Genomic DNA, 14,488 nt, shown 5'->3' with positions numbered 1-14,488 from the left:
GCCCAGTATCTGCATTTCAAATATCCTGCCCCAGATCCGGACCTTCCAGGGTGTCCTGCTTATCTTTCCTCTAACCACTGTCCTTCAACAGAAGAGAGAAGGGCTATAAACAATCACTGAATTTCAAAATGTTCATTTCACTCCAATACATTACATTTTAGGTACTCTATTAGTTACCTCAGATCATGTGAAAACATATGGTATCTATCTTTTTGGGATTGGACTATTTCACTAAGCATAACAGTTTCCAGTTGTGTCCATTTTGTTGCAAAAGACGAGATTTCATTTTTTTCCACAGGAGACTAATAATCTGCAGTGTGTGTGTGTGTGTGTATACACACTCTATCTAGTCACTAGTTGATGGACATCTGGATTGATTCCATATCTTTGCTATTGTGAATTGTGCTGCAATGAACATGGGAGTACAGATATTTCTTTCATGTACTGCTCTTTTTTGTTTTGGGTAAAATCCCAGGAGTGGGTTGACTGAATCCTATGGTAGATCTATATTCAGATTTCTGAGTTATCTCTATACTGTCTTCCACAGTGGTTGTACCAGTTTACATTCCCACCAGCAGTAAATCAGAGTATGTTTTCCCTCACATCCTCTCCTGCATTTGTTTGTTGATTTCTGTATGCTATCCATTCTAACTGGTATAAGGTGGAATCTTGTGGTTTTGATTTGCATTTCCCTAATGGCTACTGAAGTGAGCATTTTTGCAAGTGTCTATTGGCCATTTGAATTTCCTCTCTTGAAAAATGCCTATTTAAGTCCTTTGCTCATTTCTTTACTGAATTGTTTGCTTTGCTTTTGTTGAATTTCTTGAGCTCTTTTTATATTCTGGATATTAGCCCTTTATCAGTTGTGCAGTTTGCAAATATTTTATCCCATTCTGTCAGTTTCTTCTTCATTTTGCTGAGTGTTTCTTTTGCAGTACAGAAGTTTCTCATCTTGACGTTATATCATTTGTCAATTTTGTCTTTGATTACCTGTGCTTCTGGTGTCTTTTCCAAGAAGTCTTTGCCTATGCCAATGTCTTGCAGAGTGTACCCAATGTTTTCTCCAATGTGATGGTAAATCCAAGTCAGAATGCAAACTACACGCTCAATCTCTCCCGAGACTCCTACCTGGCCTGTCAGGTGTATTCTCTCTATTGAAATTTTACCAGAGGGAAGGCCGTGGAAGCCATGGGGTTCTTTTCTTCACGTAAGAAAGAATTCAGGCGTGAGAAAGAAAGCAGAATGATATGGCTTTATTAGGGACAGGGCATCCTTCAGAATGGAAGGGACAGACAGAGAGTGCCTAGTCGCTTGGACTGGGGGAGAGCCAGGTTACATGGTTGAATGGAGAGAATATACCTGGACAGGCCAGGTGGGTGGCTCAGCTGAGAGACAGAGGACTGAGCACAGTCTGTTTGGAATCCCTAGGTTTTTAAGGGAGTCTGTTTACTCACCTCCCTCTCTCCTCCAGGACAAAGAATGGAGAGTCCTGGCGGAAGAGTTTGTTGAGTGAAAATTAGCAAATTCCAGGGCCAGTGCTGTGACACAGCGGGTTAACGCTCTGGCCTGAAAGCACCAGCATCCCATATGGGCACCAGTTTTAGTCCCGGTCTCTCCTCTTCCGATCCTCTTCTGATCCACCTCTCTGCTATGGACTGGGAAAGCAGTAAAAGATGGCCCAAGTACTTGGGTCCCTGCACCCACGTGGGAGACCCGGAAGAAGCTCCTGGCTCCTGGCCTCGGATCGGCGCAGCTCCAAATGTTGCGGCCATCTGGGGAGTGAACCATCAGGTGGAAGACCACTCTATCTCTCTCTCTCTGCCTCTCTTCTCTCTGTGTAACTCTGACTTTTGAATAAATAAATAAATCTTTTTTTAAAAAAGAGAAAATTAGCAAACTCCCCCCTGGATTTGCTGGCACCCTGGTGGAGTAGGGGAGCTTCCCTTAGGGTATCTGTGAAGGCTTTATTGCCCCATGTTATCAGGTAACCCATTTAGTCCCAAAGAGAGAAAATTCTCCTGGGAGCTTTCCTTGGGGGAAGGGCTGGGACCACTTGAGAGGTTGTCAGGGTCTGAAAAGGACTTTGAAGTGCAAGATGCTGGGCTTCTGTAGCTTCCACATTAGGTGCTGGTCTTCAGGCCTATCTCACAAACACACATTGGCTAAATTTCTGACTTCCTAGCTAACAAAACTATATGACCTTGCTTACCTCTCTCAATGACTGGGTACTCTCAGATTCTGTCTAGAGGGGTGCCATCCATTCCATTCTGATGATGCCCTATCCTATTAAACCTTGCTACATTGTTCACAAATACTTTTCTGTCTCATGCCTGAATTTCTTCTTTCATGAAGACAAGAACCTCTGAGCAACCGAACTCTAGTGAACCAAATTTAAAATCTGGCTACTCCTGCTTCTGAAACAGCTTCCTGTTAATGTGCCTTCTGGGAGGTAGCATATGGTTGCTCAAGTATTTGAGTTCTTGCAACCCATGTGGTAGACTTGGATTGAGTTCCAGGATCATGGCTTTTGCCTAGCCAGTTCCCCTGAGTGTTGCAAGCCTTTGGGGAGTGAATCGGTGCATGGAAGACATTCTCTCTCTCCTCTCTCCTTCCCTCCCTCCCATTCAAATAAATAAATAGGCATTTATGAAATTATGCAAATGTCCAATATGTATAAGAAAGACAATTCATCATCATTCCTTATTGGAGAAATGTAAATTAAAGCCACAAATGAGATACCACTTCACAACCACTAATAAAACTGCCCCAATACAGTGCCTTTTATGCAGATGATAGATATTATCAGGTCCTAGTTTCCTGCAGTTTCCTAGCTTCCCTTCTCTTAACTTAAAGTTTCCTTGCCCTTTGAGGAAAATTAACTCACTAAATTCAGGGAGTGGTACAACCAGTTCTACAAGATTCCTGAATACAGGACTCATAAGGTTGTTTATCCTTCCTAGAGATAACATCTAATGTTGGGTCTTATCTTGAGGGATTCTTTTCCAGGAATCCCAGGTCCTAAGCAAAATAAGCATCACTCCTGCATACTCTGTGGGAACTGAGGGTGATCCCCTATGTGCCTTAATGCTATGGGACTTTCACTATCGGTCCTACAACCCCTTAAGTAACTCACACTCATTCTTCTGCTTCCGGTTGGTGGCATAACTGGACTGTGTGAGACTTAGGTAAGGACATTATGGAAGACTGCAGCTCCGGGACTGTGACTATTAGTGCCATATTCTTCAGAGTCAATGGAACATGCCAATAGCATCTATAAGTATCCCACTGCTCCAGATATCCACTGACCAATGCACAATCTCAAGGAAAAAAAAATCTACATTTACCCTATTTGTAAGTTTACTTTAACACCATCCACTGTTATGATTAAGATTCTTGATAACTATAAGTCCCAACATCACTCAGGTCTACCCAACTGGACCTAGGGAAGGTCTCACCCACATCACAGTCCCAAGGTTATGATTATTGTTGCTTGAAGCTCCACCATCACTCAGATTTGCCTGGGAGGACAGCACCTACTTTGTCTCACAGCAACAGGAAGGTGGTTAAAGGCATCACAAACCCTAGTGTGATTGATTATCCAACTCTCTGGGAACTGAAGACATACACTGTTGAAAGCACATATTCACCTCAAAGTCATGCTGCTACTTCTATAAAATGCTGTGGGCTAGAAAATTTTGGTATTTATAGCAACTGCTAACACTGATTACAGCTGAAGAAATCACAAAGAGGACACAATTCTGGGCTCACCCAGAACCAAAACCAAAGTAATAACGCAAGTGATATTCTGCTTTCTGTTCAAACAAAAAGTATTTTCCAATGAAAACTAAACCATAAAGAAGAATGAATCAACTATTATAACAGATATATGGCTATGAATGTAGAGACATAAGGAACATGAAAATTTAAGGATGTATGATATCTTCAAAAAGAGCAGATGAGTTCTCCTGAAATATATCCTGATCTTAAGGAAATATATGAAATGCCACAAGAAGAATCCTAAATAGTCATCTCAAGGAAACTTAGAAAGTAGAAAGAGAATACAGCGTGCCACTTCAAAGAAATAAGAAAACAATAAATTATACAAAACAGACATACAACAAAGAGTACCAAATAGAAACTTTGGAGCTTAAAACTTAGATTAATGAAATGATAAATACAATTGAGAGATTCAACAACAGAATAGATCAAGGAGAAAAAAATCTCTGATCTTGAGGTTGAGAGTTTTGAAACAACCCAGTTAGGTGAAAATAAAAGAAATGAATTAAAAAGAAGTATGAAAGTCAATGGGATACATTTAAACCAACCCAAGTTCATATTATAGGAACAACTGAAGAAGAGAAGGAAGAAAACACAGAGAACACTCTGAAGGAAATAACTGAAAATTTCCCAAATCTTGGAGGAGATATGAGCATTTGGATACTGGAAGCTGAAAGTACCTTAACTAGATTCAACAAAAAAAAATCTTTCCTGTAATACATAATATAAAATTTTCAAAAGTTAAGGACTAGTAGAGAATAATAAAGACTGTGTGGGAAACAGTAAGCTTCTCAATAGGAAGCCTATAGACCAAAAGAGGGATGATATATTAAAATCTTGAAAGAAAAACACTTTGAACCAAGAATATTATATCTTATGAATGTATCATTTAGAAGTGAAATACATATAAAATATTTCCTAGACAAGCAAAAACAGAGGATTCATCACCACCAGATGGGGGTTACAAGAAATTCTGAAGGGAACCATACATTATGAAAACACAGAACAATACAAAATTCACTCACGGAGCAGGTACACTCAGCAACCAATAAACATCATGACAGGAGTTAGTTCTTGTCTATTAATACTGACTTTGGATGTACATGGATTAAATTCTTTGGTCAAAAGATATAGATTGGCCAAATAGATAATAAAAATATCAAACTATGTGCTACCTACAGGAAATTCACTTCACAGGTAAAGATATGTATAGACTAAAAGTGAAAGGCTTGAAAAAGATACATCATGCAAATGGAAACCCAAAACAAACTGGAGTACATAAACTCATAGATAAAACAGAACCTAAATCAAAAACTGAAAAGAGACAAAGAAGTACATAAATAGATCAATAATTACCAAGACACAGATTGAGTCAGTAATAAAGAACCTCCCCAAAAAGGTAAGTCCAAGACTGGAAGGATTCACTGCTGAATTCTACCAACATTTTAAAGAACTAATCCCAATTCTTTTTTTTTAAGATTTATTTATTTTTATTTGAAAGTCAGAGTTACAGAGAGAAAGAAAGAGAGAGAGAATCTTCCATTCACTAATTCACTCCCTAAATGGCTGCAATGGCTAGGGCTGGGCCAGGCCAAAGCCAAGAACAAGGAACTTCATCTGGGTGTCTCTTGTGGGGGTACAGGGGCCCAGTGACTTGGACCATTTTCCATTGCCTTTCCAAGCACATCATCAGGTAGCTGGATCAGAAGAGGAGCAGCCAGAACATTAACTGCCGCCCATATGGGATGCTGAAATCACAGACGATGAACCAAACCCACTACTCCACAATGCCAGCACCCTCAATGCTTCTTAAACTATTTTTAAAAATTGAAAGGGAGGGGACCCCTCCCAAACTAGTTCTTTCAGGTCAGTATCATCTCAACTGTACAACAAGAAAAATATATAAGAATGAAAAATAACTATAGACCTATTTTTCGTGATGAACATAGATGCAAAAATGTTCAACATCAAAAAGGTCATCCACCTGGAACAAGTCAGATTTATCCCAGGGATGCAGGGATGGTTAAGCATACATAAATCAGGGGCTGGTACTGTGGCGCAGCAGGTTAACACCCTGGTCTGAAGCACCAGCATCCCATATGGGTGCCGGTTCAAGACCTGGTTGCTCCTCTTCCAACAGCTCTCTGCTATGGCCTGGGATATCAGTAGAAGATAGCTCACGTCATTGGGCCCCTGTACCCACGTGGGAGACCCGGAAGAGGCTACTGGCTCCTGGCTTCGGATCGGGCAGCTCTGGCGGTTGCAGGCATCTGGGAACTGAACCAGAGGATGAAAGACTTTTCTCTCTGTCTCTACCTCTCTCTGTAACTCTGTCTTTCAAATAAACAATAAATCTTCTTAAAAAGCGTATATAAATCAATAAATATGATGCAACACATTAACAAAATGGAAAGTAAAATCCATACGATTATTTCTATTGATGCAGAGAAAGCGTTTGGTAAAACACAATATCCTTTCATGAGAAAAATACTTAAAAAAACTGGGTATAGAAGGAATATAACTTAACACAATCAAGGCAATGTATAACAAATGCACAACTAGCATCATAATGAACGTGAAAAACTTCCAGCGTTTCATTAATACCTGGAACCAGGTAAGGATGCCTACTCACACCATTACTATTAAATAAAAAAGTTTTGGCCAGAGTCATTAGGCAAGAAAAAGAAATTCAAGTGATACAAATTGCAAAGGAGGAAGTCAAATTTTCTGTTTGTAGATTACATGATCCTATACATAGGGCAACCAAATAATTCCACTGAAAGACTATCGGAACTCATAAGAGAGTTCAGTAAAGTTGCAAAATATAAAATCAACACACAAAACACAATAGCATTTCTATACACTAAGAATGCTATGGCTGAAAAAGAATTTTTTTTTTGACAGGCAGAGTGGACAGTGAGAGAGGGAGACAGAGAGAAAGGTCTTCCATTTGCCGTTGGTTCACCCTCCAATGGCCGCCGTGGCCAGAGCGCTGCTGCCGGCGCACCGCGCTGATCCGAAGCCAGGAGCCAGGTGCTTCTCCTGCTCTCCCATGGGGTGCAGGGCCCAAGCACTTAGGCCATCCTCCACTGCACTCCTGGGCCATAGCAGAGAGCTGGCCTGGAAGAGGGGCAACCGGGACAGAATCCGGTGTCCCGACCAGGACTAGAACCCGGTGTGCTGGTGCCGCAAGGCAGAGGATTAGCCTATTGAGCCACAGCGCCGGCCGTGAAAAAGAATTTTTAAAAAGTCCCATTCACAATAACTAAAAAACATTTACATATCATAAACTAAATTTAACCAAGGATATGAAAGATCTCTACAAGGACAACTACAAAGTCTTAAGGAAAGAAATAGAAGACACAAAGCAGAAAGAACTGATATGAAGTGTCCATACTACCCAAAGCAATTTATAGATTCAATGTAATCCCCCAAAAGTACCAAGGACATTCTTCTGAGATCTAGAAAAAAATGATTGTAAAGCTCATATGTAAACACAAGAGACCCTGAATAATTAAAACAATCTTAGACAATAAAAACTAAGCCAGCAGCATGACAAAATTACATTTAAAAATACACTGCAGGTCTGTTAAAGTCAAAGCCATCTGGTACTGGCACAAAAATAGACATGTGGACCAACAGAACAGAATAAAAACACCAGAAATTAATCCACACATCTACAAAAATATAATCTTTAACATATGAATTAAAATCACTCTCTGGTGGAAGATAGTCTTTTCAAAAAACAGAGTTGGGAAATTGGATCTCTGTATGCAGAAGCATGAAGCAAAACCTCTACCTTGCACCCTATACAAAAATCAACTCATAATGGATCAAAGATTTAAATGTCAAACAGTAAAACATAAATTTCTTGAGAAAAACATAGGTGAAATGCTACAAGATACTGTACTAGATAGAATTCTTGGATAAGACCCCAGAAACATAGGCAATAAAAACAAAAACAGACAAATGGGATTGCATCAGGCGAAGAAGCTCCTGTACAGCAAAGGAAACAACCTGAAAATTGAAGGAACAACCAAAAGAATGGGGAAAAAATTTGCAAACTACAATTTAAAAATGGATTAATATTCAGAATATAAAAAGGGCTCAAGAAACTCAACAACAACAAAACAAAGGACCCAGTTAAGAAATAAGCAAAAGACATGGAAAGGTATTTTTCAGAAATATAAATGGCCAACAGGGGCCGGTGCTGTAGCATAGCAGTTAATGCTGCCGCCTGCAGTACCGGCATCCCGTATGGGCACTGGTTCGAGACCCGGCTGCTCCACTTCCAGTACAGCTCTCTGCTATGGCCTGGGAAAGCAGCGGGAGATGGCCCAAGTGCTTGGGCCCCTGCACCTGCGTGGGAAACCTAGAAGAAGCTCCTGGCTCCTGGCTTTGGATCTGCGCAATCGGGGAGTGAACCAGCAGATGGAAAACTTCCCTCACTTCCCTCACTTTTCTCTCTGTCCCTCTCCTTCTCTATCTGTGTAACTCTGACTTTCAAATAAATAAATAAATCTTAAAAAAAAAAAAAACCTGTTTCCAGTATCCAAAGGGCTCATCTGGGCACTGGGTCTCCTTTTTGTTGCCGGATTGAAGAGATGAGACTTTTCTTTTACTGCTGGAGAGACTGTACTGTAAATATACTTCCACAGTAGTGAGACACTTTACATAGCAAGTAGAGTTTGGATTCTGTTGGGGATTTTGGTTATTCTTTCTAGGAGATGAGATAATACTATAGCCAGGGCTGTTGAGCTAACTATTCTGATAGTTCATTATCAGGTGTCATTTACACAATGAAAGTTTTAGAAATAAGAATGCAGAAACATTTGTGCTAAATTTCATCCTGATTAACATTGCTACTTGGGATACCCACATGCCATATTGGAGTACTGATTCACTTCCTGGCTATTCTGCTTCCAATCCAGCTTCCTGATAATCCATCTGCTGGGCGGCAGCAGATGTTGACTCAAGTGCTTGGACTTCTGCCACCCATATGGGAGACCTAGATAGAGTTCAGTGCTCCTGTCTTCAGCCTGGCCCAGACCTGGCTATTGCAGGCATTTGGGGAGTGAACTAGTATTGGACATATGAATGATCTCTTGCTCTTTCTCTCTGCCTTTCTAGTATATGAAAATAAATAAACACTTCAATTCTAACCCATCAAAATTTGGCAAATTGCAATGAGTATACGTAACCGTGGAGGAGTTCTATAAATGCGTATTGGAAGTTTTGTCACACAAATTTGAACAGATCTTTATCACCAAGCACCAGGAGATAAGGAAGAAATTGTAACTGTCCAAGACAGTGTACCGTGTGCCACAAGTCTGTATAGGGACTCAATTAAATTCACATTGTGTTTAATAGTTAGAACTCGAGCAGAAACACCTGAATTTATTTGACAATACTCAAATGTAAGTTTTTAGTTGCTCTTAGACTTTCAAACATGGATATTTAAATTCTGATAACTCTTACTATGCTTTCTTTAGGTCTTTAATCAAAGCTGTGATTTTCGTTTTTCCTCCAGGAAATTTATACATCTAGGAGCTGACAAGGTGGCCGGTGGAAAATGTTTGTGTTCAGGGGCTGACACTGTGGCATAGTGGGTAGGGCTGCTGCCTGCAGTGTTAGCATCCCATATGGATGCTGGTTAGAGTCCTGGTCACTCCACTTCCGATCCAGCTCTCTGCTATGACCTGGGAAAGTAGTGGAGGATGGCCCATGTACTTGGGCACATGCACCCATGTGGGAGACCTGGAAGAAGCTCCTGGCTCCTGGCTTTGGATCAGCCCAGTTCTGGTTGTTGCGGCCATTTGGGGAGTGAACCAGTGGATGAAAGATCTTTCTCTCTGCCTCTGCCTCTCTGTAACTCTGACTTTCAAATGAATAGTTTTTTTTTTAAGAAAATATTTGTGTTCTGCTAGCACTTATTTACACATGACTAAATCTCATCTAGTAATTGATGGTGCAGGGGAATACAAGCATTACATCGTAGTATATATATATTTTTAAAGATTTATTTATTTTACGAGAGAGAGAGAGAGAGAGAGAGAGAGAGAGAGAGAGAGAGAGAGAGAATGAATTTGTATTTGCTGGTTCACTTCCCAAATGGCCACAACAGTTGGGGCTGGTCCAGGCCAAAGCCAGGAGCCAGGGGCCAGGAGCTTCATCTGAGTCTCCCACATGGGTTGTATGGACCCAAACACTTGAGCCATCTTCTGATGATTTCTCAGGCCATTTGTGATGAACTGGATCAGAAGCGGAGCAGCCAGGACTAGAACTGGTACCTATATGGGATGACGGTGTTGCAAGTGGTGGGTTAATATGCTGTGCCACAACACAGGCCCCAATTCCTAGTATATTTTCAGATATAGAAGTAAAATGAAGAGTGCACAGAATTAGCTTAGACGATTTCACTCACAGGGTCATATTGACTTCTTTTCCCTAATGTAAACCAATTCAAATCTCAATAGGTAATCCTGAATGCCACTTCCTTCTATAGGTCTAGGTAGATATTGACTTAAGCATCCACATTCAACTGGACCCTGAAAGTTTTAGTCTCTCCCTTTCCTTAAATTTCCTAGCCTATTCACACAGGTTCACATGAACTTAAGTCTTCACTTGGTAAATGGAGTTCCCAACCCTTCTCTTGTAATTGCTTTCCCAGTCTTTAAACATTAACAACGAAAGGATCATTTACTGCATAGTTGATCATACAGTCTGGTCTTTACATTCACCATTTATTATAAATTAGCCTTAGATTCCAATAATTGGTGAAGTTTTCATTATTCCTCTTACCAAAAAGCATGCCTTTTATTCCTTACTTATTCCTTACTTATTACTATAATAATCAAGAACTTTGAAGATTATGAGATTTTTCCCTACTTGTAAGCTAACAAGATAATCCGCCACAGTGATTTTGGGTGTTGTGGAAGAAATGAGAACACTGGGTCAGAAGGAAAGGGCCCCAAACCCCTAAACCTTGCATCCCACAGCATGATGCCAAATGGCCAACTGACATATGCATATACAGTTTGATGTAATATGGGGAAGGGAAACTAAGTTTGGGGTACTTCAGTCTCTTAAATGTGCAGTAAGCATGTTTTCCAACTATACTGTTTTTCTAAACAGATCTTTTTTACACTTTTTGGAGACATTATCATTATTACATTGGAATAAGCCTTTAACTAGAGAGGGAAACATTCTCTCCCTTCTAAAGGTCTCCTCTTTACTTCAGAAAGACACTGTCACTGTATTCCAAAGTTGTTTGCTATGAAAACATATTCCAAAGTATAGCCTAAAACAAAGGATAATCAATGCCTTTCCTGTAAGATGTATAGAAATATCAAAGATTCATTCTTTTTTTTTTTTGGTATTCTGTTCCTCCGTTATTATTGCCTTTTTTTTCTTTTTTTTTCTTTTTGACAGGCAGAGTGGACAGTGAGACAGAGAGAGACAGAGAGAAAGGTCTTCCTTTGTCATTGGTTCACACTCCAATGGCTGCTGCAGCTGGCGCGCTGAGGCCGGCACACCGCGCCGATCCGATGGCAGGAGCCAGGTGCTTCTCCTGGTCTCCCATGGGGTGCAGGGCCCAAGGACCTGGACCATCCTCCACTGCACTCCTGGGCCACAGCAGAGAGCTGGCCTGGGAGAGGGGCAACCAGGACAGAATCCGGTGCCCCGACCGGGACTAGAACCCGGTGTGCCGGCGCCGCAAGACGGAGGATTAGCCTGTTGAGCCACGGTGCCGGCCTATTATTGCCTTTTATAACCTAGGAATCTTTTCTTTAAGGTATACAAACTTCAAGAATTTCATATATACAAATTAGAAACCTAGGGATTCTTCCCACTCTACCATTTCTCCTGGATACACTCCCAACCTTCTTCCTCCTCCCTCTCTTATTCCCATTCTTATATTTTACAAAAATCTACTAACTTTTAAAAAAAGATTTATCTATTTATTTATTTAAAAGGCAGAAGCAGAGGCAGAAAGAGAGAGGGAGATCTTCCATCTACTGGTTCACTCCCCAAGTGGCCGCAATGGCCAAGCTGGACCTATATAAAGCTAGGAGCCAGGAGCTTCTTCTCTTATGTAACCACTAAATTGCTCATAATATGCCATTCTCAGATTCACTAGATAGTGACAAATTTCTTTCCAACTTAAATTCCTGCCAATAGTTTATAGGATATCACCCATTTGTTTAACTAAATTGATACATATTTTTGAGTTGTATACTTGTTGTTCATTTAATATATATGAAATCATCTGTAATTCTAAGGTCAATTTTTACTGATTCCTGGTGAGATTCACATGTTGTACAAGTATTTATTGAAAACTTATCTTATTCTGAGTGTTCTGCTTAAGTATTTGGGACACGAGGAATATAATGGAAGAAAAATTGTTCACTTTCAGAGCTTGTAGTCTGGTAAGGTAAACAGCAATAAACATTTAATTAAGCAAATTGCATTGAATCTTATAAGAGTGTGTGTGCTAGTCAGATAATGAGTGTGATTAAAGTAATAATTACTGATCAATTGATCTACTGTTTTTGTGACTTGCCTTTTTACATCCTTTGTGTCCATTTTTCTAGGGATAGTTTGCCTTTTGCAGTTGATCATGGCTTTATTTACTTATTTCATTTAGTGACTATCCTAGTTTGTAGTCACAGCTGATTTTCCTGCTTTATGATGGATTTTGTAATTGTGAGTTGTATTCTAATATATTAATATCCTTCAGTATCTGCATTTTATACTTGTAAATAAAATTTTCTCAATTTCCAAGGATATAAGGAAAACAGTTTATTACATTTTATTCTAAAAGTTTTATAAATCTTACTTTCAAAATTTAAGTATTAAGTAGGAACCAAGTTGGTGATTGAATAAGATGCTCCAGCAGCCACCTCCTTTACAGAGACACTGTCTTGAACAACAACACACACACCAAGTCACATTTACAAGAGAAACAGAAGCCAGGTGAGAGACTACAGTGCTTCATTTTTTATATTTATGATTTTTATAATCATAACAAAAGTCACATTGAAGAAAGCAAGAAGGAAAAGTGTCTGAGTCACCCTTCACCTAGTCCAAGAAACATAGCATGGAGAGAGACATCTCCAACTTCAAAGAAGAAGGAAAAGAATTCCAGTGCAGGACTGGGTTGGATTGAACACTCAGACCCTGCCCCCAAGCCCATACCTGTGAACTGAGTATTTGGAACCTCCATAGCCAATTGGCTTCTGATACTCCTTCCCTAATTTCTAATAGAAAGTGAAGCTCTAGCCATACAGAGAAGTCAAGAGAGGAAATTAAGGATAACACCTTAGGGCTCAGAATTAGACCTTCTATGCTAAGATTTTGAACAAAAAGGTCTCTAACCTGGCCAGTGCTCACAAAGTGAGTCTCTAGATTTGCCTGGCATCAGGCAGAGACATATGGTCCAGTGGATCAGATTCATTTTGGTTTGTATCACTGCCAGCTTTGGGTTGGCTTGGTGTATTACCTCAGATCTTTTTGGGCATCAGTGACTGTGGGACCCAGGTGTGAACAGGCTGGAACCATGCTCAGTGGCCATAGAGCTGCCTTTATCACCCTCTTCGAACCTTGGGCAGCCATCATGGTTCACAGAATTGTCTTCAGTTGCAGGGTTGGGCTCGTGAAACCCAACACTGATCAGATTCTGATTATTTCTGTTGCTAGATAAATACCTATAGATACTCTCCAAATTTTTCCCACTATCATATCAAGACATGGGCCCTGGTGGGAAAGACTTGTTTGATATGAATCACCAACCTTTCATATGCACTCACAGCGTTACAAAGAGCCTGGTGACTGTGGAGCCAGGTGTGATCCACCTAGTGTTTATTTGTTTAGCTGGGGCCTGCCTCTGTGCATCCTTCCTATAATCTTGTGCGAACAGCAAAGAATCACAGGATTGTTTTTGGAACTGAGTGCTAAGGTGGTAAAACCCAGAATTCAGCAGTAGACCCTGTCCCCAGGATAGTGCCAATAGACAGAGTCTCTGTAAGTGTTTCAGTGCTAAGTGGAGTTCCATAGTCCTCGTAGAGAGTCCTATAACTAATGGTTTGCATTTGTGGCATCATCACAACTACACCTCAGTGTCACATACACCATAGCAGAATGAGCTTTTTCTTAACTCATAGGCTGCGCTGATCTTGGTGAGCTGTGCCATCCAGATATGATTTAGCATTATGGCCTTGGTGAACAACAAACAAGGAATCTTAAGCTCATCACTATCACTACTTATTGCCCCGAAAGAAGCTTGTAGGACAGACTGCAATTTTTTAGGCATTTCTTCAGTTTATACAGAACAACACTTAAACTACAGACTTGGCAAAAAATTGAATTTGCTGAGTACTGAGTGACCTAATCTATAAAAAACATTCAGTGGACCTAGGGCAAATATCTACTTAGGGCGCCATCTACTGCTGAAATAGCAGAGATATCCATAGACTCAGAAAACGACTAGAATTTCAAGAAGGATGGTGTAAAAAAGTTTGACTCTCCACATGGCTAAATTAATGTCTTAATGTTAATAATCAATGGATTAAATGTGGAAAATTTAGTTAACTTTGGCATCTGAGATTTAGCGTATGGTGGGAGGTCCTTTGTTCATTAGGCCATGCCAGTGGAAGGTGGTTCTCAGGAGAGTTGATTATTTGAGTTCATCTGCCATGATATGATTTCACCT

The sequence above is a fragment of the Lepus europaeus genome, chromosome X (genome assembly GCF_033115175.1).
Source record: "Lepus europaeus isolate LE1 chromosome X, mLepTim1.pri, whole genome shotgun sequence".
NCBI lineage: Eukaryota > Metazoa > Chordata > Mammalia > Lagomorpha > Leporidae > Lepus > Lepus europaeus.
This window is presented reverse-complemented; position numbering follows the sequence as displayed.